This window comes from Akebia trifoliata, chromosome 5 (genome assembly GCF_017979445.1).
Source record: "Akebia trifoliata isolate Shusen 1 chromosome 5, ASM1797944v1, whole genome shotgun sequence".
NCBI lineage: Eukaryota > Viridiplantae > Streptophyta > Magnoliopsida > Ranunculales > Lardizabalaceae > Akebia > Akebia trifoliata.
Genome location: NC_141379.1, coordinates 13,485,264 through 13,498,261, shown reverse-complemented (window position 1 = coordinate 13,498,261; position 12,998 = coordinate 13,485,264). Strand labels below are relative to the sequence as shown.

Sequence of the window (12,998 nt, the reverse complement as noted above, 5' to 3'; positions counted from 1 at the left end):
AGTTGTGGTTTTCATGAATGACGTCGCATCTCCGAAGAGACTGGGCCACGCACTAGTGCCACGTTGGCTATATAGGACGTGTAAGTACGCAAAACAGTAAACGTGCATGTGGTGTATGCAAAACAGGGTGGGGTGTGCCCGAGGCCTTTTTTAAACTAACGGGCCCATGGGCCAGATCAGATCATCGAACCATCAACATATGGATATCAAATAAATATTGATCAAAAATACCAAAATATCCAATTCGAAATCAAAGCATGCACATTTCATGTATATATCAATTAAGATCATGGCATTTCAGATAATCACAGAATAATTGATCAGATCCAACACAAAAAATTCTTTTTTTTTTTTTACCTTTTTTTTTCTTGGAATCTTGGGAATTTCTTGCATTTTTGAATTTATGACTCAACAAATTTTTCAATGAGAACTTAGGTTATCTCGACTAACACGTTAAGACTTCAAAATTACTAAGGGTCATTAGGCCACGTGGCTCCCTCATTGATAATCTAATTCTATGGCCTTTACAATTTTGATTGGAAAAGATTTAGATCTAAAAAGAGAGAAAAAAAATCAATTTTAAAAATAAGAAATTTAGGTCCAAGGTTTTGAAAATGGGAGATTATGAAATCTCAAATCAAAGTTTAAGATGAAATTTAATTTTTTTTTACATTGAAAATTTCTTTTAAAAGTTCATGGAATTTTGTTCGCCACACACACGTGGCATTAGATCACCTTCTTGGATGTCACGTGGCGAAGTTGATAACCCTTAGTAAGGAAGAGACCTTACTAAATTAGTAAAACTAACCCTTCTTTTTTTAAGAAAAATAAAATGAACACGTGGAGCAATAGCAAAAATTGGTGTGGCCCTAGCCACTCTCAAAAAACACAGAGAGCTGCCCCCTTTTCTTTTCTTATTTAAAAAAAAAAAAGAAACTGTCATTCCATGTATATATGCTGAAAGCTGTATTCAATGCGTTAAACATCTCCACTAGACATCAAAATATAACACAAAACATCATTCCTAGCAAAATTCCACATTTAGCACCACACTGCCTTAACCTATAAGACTTTCAAGACACATAAAACATAACAAAACCAAGCCATCTAAAACTAACAACAACCAAAACAAAACAAGTTTTACCAACCAAAACATCATTTGAGGTCCATCGAAAATCTTGAGATTGAATCCCAATTCTTCATTCTTCAAAATTCACCAACTTCATCGCAAAGGGATTTTCTCAAGCAACCCTTGAAACAGCCTTACAGATCAAAGGCTGCTTCATCCCAAGAGACAGTTTAAAGCACTCAGACAAGTCCACACCACTATCAGAAGGAACCCATTTAAAGCTCTGAAGCAATTGAGCCAACCATAACTGAACAGTACCTAACCCCATAGCCTTCCCAGGATAGACCCTCCTCCCAGAACCAAATGGAGCCAACCTTAGATCAGAACCCATAACGCTCACATCTTCGTTAAAAAAAACTTCCGGATTGAATTCAGTTGGGTCCGACCAGTTTCTCTCGTTGTGGGTTATCGCCCACATGTTCACCATTGCTGTAGTTCCAGCTGGAATAAAATTCTTTCCAATGTGGACATCATGGATGGCTAGTCTAGCCCACGACAAGAGGGGTCTGCGTGGGTGCATTAGAAGGGATTCCTCTACTATTGATTGGAGATATGGGAGGTTGGGCAAGTCAGAATCTGATACCATTCGAGTGTTACCGTTACCGACAATAATGTCGATTTCAGATTGGGCCTTGGATTGAATGTCTGGGTGTAGGACCATTCTTGCAAGAATCCACTCCAAGAGGATAACTACAGTATCAGTTCTTCTAAGTATCATTTCCCATAGAACAGCTATCATATCAGAGTTGCTAAGGCTATCTTCTTTCTCCAAATCAAGTAGAACATCAACAAAATCTCGAACACTTTCTTCTCCCAAAACTCTATCAACCCTTTTCTTCCTATGCTCATCTATAATATTCCCAACAAAGACATTCACCTTAGCAACCAAACTCCTACATCTCTTTCTCAATCCCTACAAATCTAACCACCCCATTAAAGGAAAATGATCACTCCGATTAAAAATCCCAAGTAACTCATACTCTTCACTCACCACCCTTCAAGTTCAAGCCCACCTCGATTTGGATCCATAAAATCATAAGTTCTCCCAAAAACACTGATCATCACATTGTTCAAAGACCCAAAATGTAAAACTTTCTTCACCTCAACCTCCCCTTTTAACCCATTAAGACCCTAATCTCATCTATCCTTTTAGATCCGATTTCACTTCTAAATGTCCCAAACTAGCGATTCCCTTTGAACTAAACAAAGGGGTAGCTGAGATTCTCCTCAGATTTCTTCAATATTCTCCAAATGCATCACCCATTGCTCGGTAGAACAAAAGTTCACAAGTAGATTCCTCGATGGGTCGATCGGCAATAGCTGAGCTGTTTAGATTCTCTTTAGTTGTATCAAGCTGACTCGAGATGATGAAACGAGTTAACCTTACAGAGAACGCCATTAGAGGAACAACGTTGAAGGTTTTAGAAAGCTTAGCAAGAACTCTATGAGTCGTAGAACCAGTAAAAGTGAATAGCAACCCAACAAGAGGGAACCCAGATGGATCGGTAATGACGGTCTTGGTCTGAACCAGGTTGTGGGGTTTTGAGAAAGCCCAAGCCAAGCCACCAGGAACCGATCAGAAGCCAAAAACAACGACCGGAAAAACAACCAACAAGACGATTTCAAAGCGGTGAGAAGCAGAGTGAAAAATAGTACTTGGCAAGAAGAAAAGGTGGCTTTCTACAGACATTTCGGTGGTTTTTTAAACCCTAAAATCGCTTTGGTTTTCGAGAGAGAGTGAGAGAGATCAGTAAAAAGGAAACGTTTTTCCTATTTTCCTATTTTCCTGTTTTCTTCTAAGGGAGAAGAAGATAGGAAGATGAATTTTCTCTTCTTGCTAGTGGCACACCACTCCTCCATTTAAAAACGTTAAGTATTTGACTGTTAAAAATAGATTTTTATTGGGAACACACCACGCATAATACCAACTAAAAACGAGGGGTCGCTTTAACCAGAACCTCAGAGACTCCTTTTTTTTTTCTTTTCTTCTTGCTGTGGATGGACAGTACGTCTTGGAAACAAATTTTTATTTTTATTTTTTTTAAAACATCAACCAACAAATCAAGCTCACATTAAAAAAAAAAAAAAAAAAAAAAACAAATCTACTCATATAAAAATTATTATCCAATCATCAATATCTCATCCTTAATAACACCATTCACCTTGAAATATCGCATTATTTAAGGTCATTCCGAATGGCCCTTGATTGAATCATAAAGACTAACTTGTTAGATCAACGTATTCCAAATAGAACCCAAATAATTAATGATCATATAAAAAAAATCGATAATCAAATAATAAAAAGGGATTAACTAAAAATTAAAAAAAACTAGTTTATTGGCAACGTTCCGATACTTGGGGCATTTCAAGTTTGATCCTCAATGTCCCCAGTGGAGTCGCCACTGAAAACGCCTTCGATCCGCGGGGTGCGCGGATCCATTTTTGACCCTTGAGGTTTGGGAGTCGCCACCTAGTTATTGTGGTCTAGGAACCAAATTGACTCTAAAGAAATGCAAACTAATCTTACGAAAGAAAAAAAAAGTCCGGGGATCACGTTACGGGGTTGGAAGGTGTTAGGCCCCAACCCCGCCCGGCCAAAGTCAGTCTCTACTAATTTCCCAAATAAATTACATTGCTAAAAACCTAGATAAAAATAAAAAAAGTTATACCTTTCCGATAGCAAGGACTTTGTTCCCTCAGATCCGACAAAAATAGCTCCTTGTACAGTACTCCCTTACTTCGTTTTGTCTCCGGATTTGATTTCGGATCTCCGAGGTAAGGTATCTTCTTATTTTTTGATCTGGACTCTTCAAGTTTATTATGGATTTTGAAGCATTTTTGGAAGGCTTTTAGGTGTTCTTTAGGCTAAAATCGAAGGGGGGATGTTAGGTAAGGAGTTGGGGCTCCAAAACTAGGGTTTATGGGAGGCTAAGGGGGTTTTTAGACCTACTTCTCTTAGGATTTATGATTTGATACGAAAATAGGGTGTGAGCACCTCTATTTATAGATTTTTTTAGTGGTTGATTTTGATAGAGTTAGTGTTTAATTAGAGTTGTGTTTTAGTTAAAATTGTTTTAGGTAGAATTGTGTTTTAATTAGAATTGTTTTAGGTAGAATTATTTTTTAGTTAGAACTCTATTAGATAGAGTTATTTTTTAATTAGAACTCTATTATAATTTTGACTTTTTTGGTCTTATTTGATTGACTTTTAATATTTTGACTTTAGTCTTAATTGATTGACTTTTAATATTTTGACTTCAGTCTTGCTTAATTGACTTTAATTTTGACTTTAGTCTCACTTGATTGACTTTAATACATTGACCTTAGTCTTGCTTGATTGACTTTAAATTTTTGGAGAAGCCCCCTCTAAAATATCTTTAATTCTTTGGACCCCCAAATGGAGGGGTCCTTAAAGAAATATCCCACGAACCCTCAACAATTTTGCCTGAGAGCCCGATTAATCGATTTTTAGGTTCAAAATTTTAAATTAATTTCATTAATGTTTAAATTTAATTATTTAATGTTTTATTTATTAATTTTGAATTTTTTAATTATGAAAATTGTGAAATTACCGTTTTGCCCCCGGAGAGGTCTTTTCACGTTTTAAGTCGGTTTTTAATGTTCTAGGATGTTTTAGAATCGATTTTTCGTAAGGAATTCAATGGAAATATTAGTTTGTGTCATTTATGAAATTTTTTGTATGAAATGGTCATGAACTTTATGAGGGGTATTTTCGTAATTTTGTCAAATTCTGTTAAAATTGGTGAAATGATTTAATTGGTTTCGATTTGTTATTTTATGTGTTTGAGAGAGTTTTCCTAAGCGTAATGTAGGCTCTAGGATTGTTTTGATGTTAGGGGTATTTTGGTAATTTGATAATTTTTTAGTGATTTTTATCGTGAAGCTTCTTTTTGATCTGTAAGATGATGATTTCTAAGTTTCTGGGGTTGTATTTCCTAGCATAGCGTGATTTCTACAGTTTTGTCAGTTCGAGATACCTCATCTGGATTTCTGAAACACATCTGGTAATTAAACAAAGCAATGGAAATAACATCCATCATTGGGAATCATTGCGATCGGGTTGACGAGTTGATTAATCAGGCGGATGCAAAAATGGGGTGTCTACAGTTGGGCACAAAAGAGCCACCTGAGGCCTAAGTCCAGCAATAGCAGTTATAGTGGGGGAGAGCTATGTGGAAGAAGGTAAGCAGATTAGAGTGGGAACAGAGTTGGCATCAAAATAGTTGAGGGAACTGATTAATTACTTAAGGAAGAACCAGGACGTCTTTGCCTGGTCCATAGAAGAAATGCTAGGAATCAGCCAATAGGTGATCTATCACCACTTGAATGTGAAGGCAACTTTCGAACCGGTCAAGCAGAAGCCAAGAAAGTTATCACCTCAGTTCAAAGAATTAGTGAACGAAGAGATGAATCGACTAATCAGAGCTAGTTTTATTAGGAAAATGCAGTTCCTCGACTAGATAGCTAATATTGTAGTAGTGCCTAAGAAGAATAGAAAGGTTAGAGTGTGCATAAACTTTACGAACCTAAACAAGGCCTACTCCAAGGATAGTTTCCTTATGCCAAGGATATACCAATTGGTAGATGCAATGTCACACCTTGAAACTCCAACACGAATCCTTATGATTCATTAGTCAGAATTTCGAGGTGTGAGGTAACCAATCACACAACCTGATAAAATATTCACAAGCAATAATACTTATGGAAAAGAAAAAGGGTCGCGTTCCTAAGACTCATATTGCGACTCACATCGCGACTCACGAAGACAACCGTTCGATATTCACTTGATAGACGGTCCAGATCACGATTTGATTTTAAAACGATGAAGTTTCTAAATTTAGAACTACCTCCCCGTTAACAAAATAAAAAAATAAAAACAAAATTTCAGATCTGATTTCTCCATCCATCTTGGTCTTCTTCTTCACTCTCTTCCTCTTCGACAGATCGAACGGCATCTTCGTCTTCGTTTCTTCACTCTCTTCCTCTTCGACAGATCGAACGACATCTTCGTCTTCTTCTTCACTCTCTTCCTCTTCGACAGAGAGTTCTCCATCTTCGTCTTCTTCTTCCACTTCTTCGTTTCTAACCTCGTTTCAACACAAATCGATCTCCATCTTTGTCTTCTTCTTCCTCTTCAAACTCACATCACCGTCTTGGATGATGGGTACCGCTGGCGCAAATATGGGCAGAAAGTGGTGAAAAGGAGCCCTAATCCTAGGTATGTGATTACATAGTCTACAAGACATACAGTTACAGAGAAAATTATCTTATTTATTTTGGGTTTGTTTCCCACCTTTAGTTTCTATACCCACCCAATCGATTTTATGAAATTTCAAGGTGCACATTTGGCTTTTATCTTCTACTATACAGACTATGGACGATCATTAGTGCTCTGATTGTGACTGATTTCACACCGAGTCATTTAAATAAAATGAAATAGATTATTATTATCCATTAAGGCTTCCATGAGATCCAAACCTTAATCAGTCATTGGTCAAAAACTTTAAGAAGTAAGCACACTGTGTTAGATTTGTCTATGTCAAATGCTTGAGTTGGTCTGTGACGAGATTTGTTTCTATTCTTCCCAAAAATTTGGGGTCGACTCTTTGTTTTTCTATAATTTTGTTATTAACAAAAATAAATGGGAATTATTTTTATTACAAGAAACCACACAGATTACTCCTATATGCACAAGTGGAATGTCTGTGGATAAAGACTATGATGTTCTCAATTAATAGAATTTTTGAAAAAAGAAGATTGTGAAATCAAATATGCCACCATTTGCACTCCACAAACTTCACTCAAAAAAATAAAAATAAAAATAAAAAAAAGGCAAAAAGAAAGAAAGAGAGGCTGCACTCGTTCCCCTTGCACAACATTGTAAGTTTACCCTAAGAGATACATCCACCGTATTTTGGGTAGGATTGCTCCTTTTATTCTGCTTTTCTAGGTTTATGATGATTCTTAACATGATCTCTTATTGTGTAGGAGTTACTATAAATGCACAAATGTCGGATGCCCAGTTAGGAAACATGTGGAAAGGGTGTCACATGATCTGAAAAAAGTTATAACCACATACGAGGGAAAACATAATCATGATGTGCCTGCTGTAAATACTAGTAGCCATGACACAACAGGACGTACAATTTATGTCACAGTTACAAACGTTTTGTCGAGGACTAGATCAGAAGAAAACAACCCAATTAGCCTTAGTCTTGGGGTTGGTATCAGTTTAAGTCCTGAAAATAGATCCAATGAGAAGCAGCAAGCACCAAATGTGGAACCTACCCGAGGCCAATCCCACATTGCCAGCCATGGCTGCAGTAAGGTGATTCAAGCAACCCCAGTTTCAACATATTGTGGCAGTTTAAATAACAGTGTAGATCTGCGTGGATCCAAGGAAAATGGGGGACGGAATCTTTAGCTTCCAGACTAGACTCTCATCTTTAAATCATTCCCCTAAACCTAATCGGCGGGATATGGGATGATTAATATAGGTCTATAAGCTATTCCAATGGGTACTGGAAAAAATAAAATAAAATACGTTCATCAAGATAGGCAAAATTTTCTTGTTGAAAGTGTATGCATCGTGGTTTCCTATTTATGAGCACTGTTTTGCGCTTTCTTCCTTGTCTAAAAGTTGTATATTATTGTGCATTTACATCTGTAAGTAGAAGATTTTTGTACAAAATATTTCTGAAATCAATACGATCAAGGATAAACAAATACAATTCTGTACCTCCCCATTTTACTTTGGATAAAGTTGATACAACGAATGTTATATTTGTCCTTTCCTAGCTATTCTTCATGATTGTTGCTCCCCCAAATTGCAGACACCACCTAAACTTAAGGATGTTTAACTGTCTCACACGCGAGCACACACCGTTGGATGCTTTGTAGCTGGATGCATGCCTGCCAGTCTTTGAAGTTGTATTACTCAAAGGTCTCTGCTTAAAATTGATACGAGGGGCATATTAAGTCTTTTGAGGCTTTAAGCTGTCATTCTTATTTAAAGATCTAGGTAGTATTTCATGCTGCATTCACTATAACACATCAGTTGAAAAACAAAATTGGAAAGAAGTTCCAAACCATTCAGATTCCAGTTTCAAGATATGGATAAGTCACCCTATTGGACATAGAGAGTTGAGATGGATTGTCATAATGTACCAAAAAAATATGTGCTAAAGCAGATTTTTTTTTCTTTCTAATTGGTAGTTTTTTTTTTTTTTAAACATTATTTTTTTGGCCAATTCAAACAAGCCCTAGTACTTGTAGACACCCCATTTTTGCATCCGCCTGATTAATCAACTTGTCAACCCGATCGCAAGGATTCCCAATGATGGATGTGTATTCCGTTACTTTATTTTGTTACCAGATGTGTTTCAGAAATCCGGATGAGGTATCTCGAACTGACAAAACCTTAGAAACCGCGCTACGCTAGGAAAACACAACCCCAGAAACATAGAAATCATCATCTTGCAGACCAAAAAGAAGCTTTACGATAAAAATCACTAAAAATTGATCAAATTATCAAAATACCCCTGACATCAAAACAACCCTAGAGCCTACGTTACGCTTAGGAAAACTCTCTCGAACACATAAAATAACAAATTAAAACCAAATAGATCATTTCACCAATTTTAACAGAATTTGACAAAATTACGAAAATGCCCCTCATAAAGTTCACAATCATTTCACATAAAAATTTTCATAAATGACACAAACCAATATTTGCATTGAATTCCTTACGAAAAATCGATTCTAAAACATCCTAGAACATTAAAAACCGATTTGAAACGTGAAAAGTCCTCTCCGGGGGCAAAACGGTAATTTCACAATTTTCATAATTAAAAAATTCGAAATTAATAAATAAAACATTAAATAATTAAATTTAAACATTAATGAAATTAATTTAAAATTTTGAACCTAAAAATCGATTAATCGGGCTCTCAGGCAAAATTGTTGAGGGTTCGTGGGATATTTCTTTAAGGACCCCTCCATTTGGGGGTCCAAAGAATTAAAGAAATAATGGAAGAGGGTTCTCCAAAAATCAAAGTAAATCAAGCAAGACTGAAGTCAAGGTATTAAAGTCAATCAAGTGAGACTGAAGTCAAAATTAAAGTCAATTAAGCAAGACTAAAGTCAAGATATTAAAAGTCAATCAATTAAGACTAAAGTCAAAACATTAAAAGTCAATCAAATAAGACCAAAAGTCATAATAGAGATCTAATTAAATAATAACTCTATCTAATAGAGTTCTAACTTAAAAACAATTCTACCTAAAACAATTTGAATTAAAACACAATTCTACACAAAACAATTTTAACTAAAACACAACTCTAATTAAAAGATCTCTAATTAAACACTAACTCTACCCAAATCAACCCCTAAAAACATCTATAAATAGAGGTGCTCACACCCTATTTTCGTATCAAATCATAAACCCTAAGAGAAGTAGGTCTAGAAGCTCCCCTAGCCCCCCATAAACCCTAGTTTTGGAGTCCCAACTCCTTAGCTAACATCCCTCCTTCAATTTTAGTCTAGAAAATACCCAAAAGCCTTCTAAAAACACCTCCAAATTTACAACAAACTTGAAGAGTTTAGATTCAAAAACAAGGAGATACCTTGCCTCGGAGATCCGAAGACAAATCCGAAAACAGAACGAAGCAAGGGAGCACGGTACAAGGAGCCCTTTTTGTCAGATCTGAGGGAGTAAAGTCCTTTTATCGGAAAGGTATTTTTTTTTATTTTCTATTTTTATCTAGGTTTTAGCAATGTAATTTACTTGGGAATTTAGTAGAGACCGGCTTTGGCCGGGCGGGATTGGTGCCTAACACCTTCCAATCCCGTAACATGATCCCCGAATTCAGTTTTCTTGGTTTTAGATTAGTTTTTATCCGTTTAGAGTCATTGAACGGTTCCTAAACCGTAATAACTAGGTGGTGACTCCCAAACCTCAAGGGTCAAAAGCGGATCCGCGCACCCCGCGGATCGAGGGCGCTTTCAGTGGCGACTCCGCTGGGGACTATTGAGGATCAAACTTGAAAAACCCCAAGTATGGGAGCATTGCCAAGATGACCTAGTATTTTTTTATTATTTAGTTCGATTTATTTTATTTATTTTTTCTCTTTTTTTTTTTTTTTTTTTAATCTTGATTGTAGATGATTTTGGGTATTGCATTTTTTTTCCAATTAAGGATCACTTTTTGATGACTCCTAAATAATGAAAGATTCAAATTAACCTATGAAAATTATGAAGGTTGGACAGAAATATTAAAACGTTTTTAGAGAATATTCTAGCGAGAATTAAGTCTGAGAGCCTCTTAATAAAATATAGATCTCGTCGAATAGATTAATTTAGAATCTGAGTTCACTCAATTTTGTTATCGGAAGCCTTAGATATCATCGATGCAAGTTCAATCTGTAAATTTGAAATTATTTCTGAATGAAAGTTGGGACAGCAACGTTAAAACTTTTTTACAGAATATTCTAGTGAGAACTAAGTCTGAGAATCTCTTAATAAAACGTATATCTCGTCGAGTAGATTAATTTAGAATCTGAGTTCACTCAATTTCGTTATCGGAAGTCTTAGATATCATCGATGCAAGTTCAATCTGTAAATCTAGAATTATTTCTGAATGAAAGTTGGGACAGCAACGTTAAAACTTTTTTACAGAATATTCTAGTAAGAATTAAGTCTGGGAACCTATTAATAAAATGTAGATCTCGTCGAGTAGATTAATTTAGAATCTGAGTTCACTCAAATTCGTTATCGAAAGCCTTAGATATCATCGATGCAAGTTCAATCTGTAAATCTGGAATTATTTCTGAATGAAAGTTGGGACAGCAACGTTAAAAATTTTTTTACAGAACATTCTGGTGAGAATTAAGTCCAGGCACCTATTAATAAAATGTAGATCTCATCGAGTAGATTAATTTAGAACTTGAGTTCACTCGATTTCGTTATCGGAAGCCTTAGATATCATCGATGCAAGTTCAGATTGTATTTTCCTAATTTACAGAAAATCTGAATTTATCTAATGTTGGCACAATTAATGTTCTTGAGAGTGAGCTCATCTCAACCATTGTCATTCTATCATCAATGTAACACCTATTGGAATCTCGATTTATTTTGGATCACCCAAAAGTGATCATTGATTGGACCTTAAAAATTATAAAAATTATGCCTATTGCAATGTTTGTTTGATCATTATCATATGCCATATTTATTGATTAATTTACCATGATCTTGCTTGAAATACATGATTGATGTTGATCGTAATGTTAATGTGCTTATGTGATGGGAATAATGTGATCTTAATTGAATATTCATATGATTTGAATGATTTTGGTTTTGATTAAATGTATGATTGGCTTGATTGGATCCATGGGCCCATTTGTTTGAAAAAGGTCCCGGGCACACCCCACCCTGTTTTGCACACACCACATGCACGTTTACTGTTTTACTCACTTACACGTCCCATTTAGCCAACGTGGCACTAGTGCGTGGCCCGGTCTCTTCGGAGATGCGACGTCATTCATGAAATCCACAACTCCAGTCACGTACCTTAGGGTATATCAAACTGGGGGCATCAATACCATCTGATCAGGTGATTCTGAGAAGTATGTTGATGCACCCAGGCTGGAGTGACCTGAGCCTTTGTCCTATTGTAAGCCACACAGTCACATGTCCCGATTGCCAACGTAGTACTAGTACGTGGTCGGTCCCCTCGTGGGATGCCAAACCATTTATGAAAGCTACAACTCTTGACTCGTACCCGTAGGTATAAAAGGTAATCTAAGTATATCAATTGCACTTCTTGGTCAAAACCGGTGCCTAAGCAAGATCTTGCCCCGCTGTACCCTACTGTACGAGGGGGATAGACTACGTCTATTCTAGACGAGAGGTATTTAAGTGGGCCTTGCTCAGCATTGTGCGCCACCTCTCAACTGGAGATCAAACTGGCTGTTTTTGGCTTCAGAGAAGTGAATTGAGGTTTTAGATTATCACCTATACGGTATATCAAACCAAGTCACCACGTATCGAAAGGTATATAGGTGTGCTTGGGCAAGAGTGGCCAGATAAAAATGCATTGCACGTAGTAAGCCTAGAGTCTAGAAACCTTCCCCATAGGTCACGACCCGAACTTATCGTGGGTGTTCCCGGGTTGTTTATTGAATGAATGCCTGTTGTTGGATGAATGTTTGTGAGTGATATGAATGTTGAGATCAAAGTGCATGATTGTCCTCAAGGATCAAAGAAATTTTGTTTTTGAAAATCAAAATGGGTGCACCGACCCAATAAAAAATCCATCTCTTGCAAATGACCCAGCCCAACTCGATCCAACAATCCTGATGGATCGGGCCATTTAAATCGAAATGGAAATCGAGTTTTCAAAGAAGAAAAAGAAAATATTTTTCAAAAAAAAAAAAAAAAAAAAAAAGGAGATTATTTTCCAAAAGAAGGCTTCTTTAGAAGAAACATTTTTCAGAAAATATATTTTCCAGAATAAAATATTTTCCAAAAGAAGTGTTTTCCAGAAAAAGTGTTATTCTCTAGAAAAAAATGTTTTTCAAGAAAAAAATGTTTTCTAAAAAAAAAATGTTTTCCAGAAGAAAATATTTTCCAAAAGAAAAGAAAAAAAGGAAAAATTTGCAAAAGATCTATTTTTGCATGAAAAGTTTTTATGGACCTTGGAAAACTACCAAAAAATGTTGCAAAAAATAATCAGATTTGTGAAATAAAAACATTATTTTCCAATATTTTTCAAGAGTGCAACATAATTATTTTTCTTCTGAATAATCATTGAATGGATGAATTTTTTAATGGATTGGTGCACCAAATTCAA

The 12,998-nt window shown here is 36.0% G+C and overlaps 1 pseudogene; it reads right to left on the bottom strand.

The window, feature by feature from the left end:
* Positions 1-1,020: 1,020 nt before the first annotated feature.
* Positions 1,021-2,819, bottom strand: LOC147401514 (cytochrome P450 78A5 pseudogene; annotated as a pseudogene).
* Between the last annotated feature and the right edge of the window lie 10,179 nt (positions 2,820-12,998).